Source organism: Triticum urartu, chromosome 7 (genome assembly GCF_003073215.2).
Source record: "Triticum urartu cultivar G1812 chromosome 7, Tu2.1, whole genome shotgun sequence".
NCBI classification, from domain to species: domain Eukaryota; kingdom Viridiplantae; phylum Streptophyta; class Magnoliopsida; order Poales; family Poaceae; genus Triticum; species Triticum urartu.
Genome location: NC_053028.1, coordinates 585629062 through 585634818, shown reverse-complemented (window position 1 = coordinate 585634818; position 5757 = coordinate 585629062). Strand labels below are relative to the sequence as shown.

The 5757-nt window shown below is 40.7% G+C and overlaps 1 long non-coding RNA gene across 1 annotated transcript; it reads right to left on the bottom strand.

Annotated features, from left to right (window-relative positions):
- Positions 1-2252: 2252 nt before the first annotated feature.
- Positions 2253-4639, bottom strand: LOC125524104. The gene is made up of 3 exons (XR_007290545.1): positions 4319-4639; positions 3283-3379; positions 2253-2685 (listed from the first exon to the last, which is right to left on the bottom strand). It is a non-coding gene; the product is annotated as an uncharacterized LOC125524104 (long non-coding RNA).
- Between the last annotated feature and the right edge of the window lie 1118 nt (positions 4640-5757).

Sequence of the window (5757 nt, the reverse complement as noted above, 5' to 3'; positions counted from 1 at the left end):
TTTATGTGCAGAAAACAAATATTCTCGGAATGACCTAAAACTCCACGGAACATCTTAGAAAAAATAATAAAAAATCCTCGCCAAAGATGAAGACCAGGGGGCCCACGCCCTTCTCACGAGGGTGGGGGGCGCCCCCCCTAGGGCACGCCCCCTACCTCGTGGGCCCCCTGAATGCCCTCCGACGCCAACTCCAACTCTATATATTTGCTTTCGAAGAGAAAAAAAACAGAAAGAAGAAATCATTGCGTTTTATGATACAGAGCCACCGCCAAGCCCTAAAACCTCTCGGGAGGGCTGATCTGGAGTCCGTTCGGGACTCCGAAGAGGGGGATTCGTCACCGTCGTCATCATCAACCATCCTCCATCACCAATTTCATGATGGTCACCGCCGTGCGTGAGTAATTCCATCGTAGGCTTGCTGGACGGTGATGGGTTGGATTAGATTTATCATGTAATCGAGTTAGTTTTGGTAGGGTTTGATCCCTAGTATCCACTATGTTCTGAGATTGATGTTGCTATCACTTTGCTATTGTTAATGCTTGTCACTAGGGCCCGAGTGGCATGATTTCAGATCTAAACCTATTATGTTTTCATGAATATATGTGAGTTCTTGATCCTATCTTGCAAGTCTATAGTCACCAAATATGTGTTATGATCCGGCAACCTCGAAGTGACAATAATCGGGACCACTCCCGGTGATGACCATAGTTTGAGGAGTTCATGTATTCACTATATGCTAATGCTTTGTTCCCATTCTCTATTAAAAGGAGGCCTTAATATCCCTTAGTTTCCGATAGGACCCCGCTACCACGGGAGGGTAGGACAAAAGATGTCATGTAAGTTCTTTTCCATAAGCACGCATGACTATAGACGGAATACATGCCTACATTACATTGATGAATTGGAGCTAGTTCTGTGTCACCCTATGTTATGACTGTTACATGATGAACCGCATTCGGCATAATTATCCATCACTGATCCGGTGCCTACGAGTTTTCCATATACTGGTTTACGCTTATTTACTTTCCCGCTGCTACTGTTACAATCACTACAAAATACCAAAAACATTACTTTTGCTCTCTTTACTTTTGTTGTTGCTACGACCACTATCATATTACTTTGCTACTAAACACTTTGCTACAGATACTAAGTTTCCAGCTGTGGTTGAATTGACAACTTAGCTGCTAATACTTGAGAATATTCTTTGGCTCTCCTTGTGTCGAATCAATAAATTTGGGTTGAATACCCTACCCTCGAAAGCTGTTGCGATCCCCTATACTTGTGGGTTATCACTGGGCCAGCCCATTATGGTCCGCAAAATCTCGTGGGCCTTTAGCTGGGCCGGCCCATGATGGTCCGCAAAATCTTGTGGGCTTTAGTTGGGCCGGCCCATTTAAACTTGTTGGGTCGTGCCACGTGTCGACGTATCATAGGAGCCTTCTGTCCAGTGAGTGGTTGACATCTGTCCCGACGATGAGCCAACACGTGTTTCCTCTAGCCAATGATGATTTTACACGTGGACAATCCCCATTGGTCGGGGCTGTTAACGGGTTATCGGATCCAAAACCCGACCTGATAGCTTAACGGTGTTCCGTTACGGTGGATGCCACGTGTCGGTCACCCTTGACGAAAGCACTTCTGTGACGCGCGATTTATCGTCATGGAAGTGGACACTTCCATGATGATAATTTTGGTAATGTCATGGAAAACTTCTACGACAGCCACTACACCACGGTCAAGTTTTGGCGACACATCTATCTGTTGGCATATGGTACCTTTGCCGACACATAACTTGAAGCTAACACATATGCTGACAAAAGATAAAAGAGTCGGAGGACTTGCTGTGGGCAAAGGTATTGCCGACAGAAGTTCACTTGCTGACACTTTTCTAGTTGGCATACACCCTATCTACACCGACACATGGTCTGTCTATGTACACCCCACATACGCCGACGCATGGTCTGTCCATGTACACCCTACCTATGCCGACAGATGGTAAGTCAGTGTACACCCTACCTATGCCGACACTTAGTATGTCTAGCAAGGTCTTTAGCATTGCTGACACATGGTTTGTCTAGCTATGGGTGTACTTCTACCTATACTTTTTCTACATGGCTAGAGCTCTAGCTTTGTTGACAGTTTCTCTGTTGGAATGTTTTTCCCAACAAATAAATTGTTGATAAGATGGTGTGAAGCCAAAACAACAATTGGATGCTGCTCAGATTGAAATATTATACAATGCTCAAATGTTATACACAAACAGGATCAAGATGAACACATATTGCACAAGCATTGATAATATGTTCACAAACATACATATATTGATCATAAGTTCAAAAATAGGACAATCTTGACAAAGCAAAGTTTGGCCATTTGGACCACCATCTAGAAAACACAAGCCACATAAAAGGACCACTATCTGTTGTTCTAAAGGAGTTCAAGCACTAAATGGTCCAGAACAAAGTCACACCCATGAGCACAAGATATATGCTCCAAATCACTTGAAGCACCAAATAGTCCAGAACAGACATAAGATTCATGATCGCAAGTTGGCTGGTCCAAAATACTGCAAACAGCCAAATGCTGCCGAACACTCCGAAGTATCACATCCATGCGCAGTAGATGGTTGAGTACCTGAAAATGAATGGTCAAATTCTCATATGTTCACTCCAATGATTTTGTGCACTTCAAAGTTTGAAAATAAATGTCAAAAACAAATGTAGTCGTATGTTGTCTAATGAACTAGAATTAAAATGTATAGCTTCAGACAAAAAAAACTGCAGTATGTGAAGTTCTATATATGCCATGTGATCTTTAGATTGTGACAATCAAAGTGTTAACACCAAACTGGTAGATGCATGCTAACTACTAAGCAATCTATATGAGCATCAGATTACGTCATGTGATTTCATATTTTTAATTTTAAAACTGTAGTATGTGGAGTTCATTTTTATATACAAGACACAAAATGTTATCTAGTGATGCTATAATTTCACAAATAGGTTTTACAATTTCAGATACACTGAAGTGTTATGTGTGACACATTTTCCTCGCTTGCCATTTCAGATACACTGAAGTGTTATATACTCTGACGTACGATATTTAATACATGTACTAGTGTTCTTAGTTCAATATTATCTGATCGATAAACTAGCTAAATGACAGGAAAATCGGTCTTGGAGAATTTGTGTGTTCATCAAAAATGAAAAGGGTTCCACAAGAGAACTATGGAAAATGGTTCATGGGTTGTACATATTATGTGTAAATCAAATGATAACATACTCGCATCGCCTGTTTCTTATGCAAACTATTTCAGTTCATAGGCTGCTTCTTCCACTGCACGTTGCTCTGAAAAGTGTGAAGACATGTATCAACCACCCTGTGAAGATGAAAACTATGTTTAATAATATAGATAACTTGGCTGATCCTAAATCAAATTAGCAAGTAAGCCAAGGGACTACAAGTTATGTCCTTGGTAAGTTTATTGTATGAACTTTTCAAATGCACAAATGATTTTCAGGTAATATTTGGCCATCACCAGAACAAACACGAATATCTCACAAAAGTACCATGTACGTACATTATTAAGATTTAAGTACTGCCTTATTCTTGAACTAGATCATCATTATTATGATTGAACTTCTTGTATCTTCCTACTGCTTACAATCAGAATGGGATTGATAGGCTATAATTAGTTATAAATATGCTCAACCCACAAATTAGCCATCTTTCCCATTTTAAGCAGACATGTTAGCATTAACTAGAAGATTTTGTCAACTATATTAATATATGTGATAGCAAATAATGTACTAAAGTGGAAGCGCTGCAAGTATTAGTGCATCAAATGGTGATTCTGACACTAAGAAGATATTTTCAATACACAAAAAAACGGCGAGTTAGTACAATCTAGAAACACATTTATAGTGTATCAAGTTTGTTTTCTGCCTCCAGTTCAATTTAACTGCTGCCAGAAATATAAGATAGATGCCATATGAAACCAAAAAAAGGAAAATGCTACCAGCAAGTACGGAAAAAGGAGGATCGACACCTGAAACCAAAACTCCCTTTGGTTACTTGTATCTTCTATATACTTGAGTTACTATCTGCTAAAAGGGGCATTTTCATGAATATTGGAACAACTGCATGATCTGGTTGATAGTACGTATGAGATAAATGGCCAATCATTGCAGAAATATAATTGGGGAGGGCAAGTAAAGATAGCAGGCTAGCTAACAAATATTCAAAATACTACGCCCGGTGTAAAGAGCGGTCTTATGAAAGTTTACAGAGGGAGTACAAATGAGGGAAGCATCATTACCTTCTCAAGACTTCCAAATTTATGAGATATAAGAAATTTTGGCACCCATCGTCTGGCAACCTAGCAAGCTTGAATAAAATTGGAGTGGATTCCTATCAGGCTGATGCCCATGTCAAAGTACCATGTGCAGCATGAAGATGGACCAGGCATAAATTGCAGATTAGAAGACTCATCAAAGAGTGAACACTTGTTGCAGGATCAGGCAGACACACCATTGATGCCATGTATGAGGGAGAAAATATAGCAGCCACAAGTGGTGCGTTCTGTCAACAACAGATGCAGTGTCGTGAGATCTAACAAAAACACCGGTGGAAAGAATTCAAATCAATTCCTATATTGTAGTCAAGGAAACAAATAGAAGTATAATAGAGCACACATAATTCCACAATGCAGATAGGATGGGAATACAGATCATACTGCTAAGTGATGAAACTTTAAGCTTACAATTTGATAATTTATAGTTGGAAATTTTTCCAATGAGAATATTTCACTTCAGACCTTTGACTGTGCAACTGACGTTTCTGTAGTGAGTTATATACCTATCAAACCTGCTACAAACTGGGTTAGAATCTAATTTTCTCCCAAAATTTTGAAACCAACCCGGCCATCTATAGCATCAACGAGAGCTTATAGCCTACATGCTAGCTACAAAAAGAGGTGGTACTCCAGAATTATTATTTATTATAGCAATATCGTTAGTATATCTAGTTACACATATATCTGATTAACTCATGATGCTAATGCAGACCTAGAATTTAGAAACTTGCATGCTTAGAATTCAGGAACTAAAGTACCATGTCAATCTAGCCATCGATCGGGCCAAAGAATTAGAAAATAAAACAAGGTATGATTGCTTTGCTCGTCATTAGTATATGTATCCAACTAATAACCACTGTAATACTACATGCTCTTCTTACACAAAAAGGTGCTGATTAAGTGAGAAGGGATCAGGTTATGCTTCTTTCTTTCTTTTTTGCCGGGAGGATCAAGTTATGCTTTAGATCAACAACATGTTCAAACCACTCCACAGCAACTACCAATGGTACAACTCTCAAGTTACAGCAAACTAGCAGTTCGATCTACTAGAGACACATGGTGGTACTCACGGTTGGAAAAACAAGAACAAAGAAAACAAATTGGGGATCCCACCATCAATGCTTACCTAGCAAAGCCCATTCCCTCCAGCCCGAGGTGCAAGGCAACGACGGACGGAGTTGTCGGAGGCTGTGACTCCAAGGAAGGGAGTAAGGGATGGGGTCGGGGACTCGGTGACGTGGAATGGGATTGGGGTTGGGGGCGGTGGACGGACAGATCTTGGGGATGGATCTCATGAGCCTGGAGATGGAGCCCGGCAGCACATGGCAGAAGTCGAACAGTAGCAGGGCCGACAGCTGCGGCAGCTCGGAGATGGAGCTCCGGCGGCAGCAAGAGCCCGGATA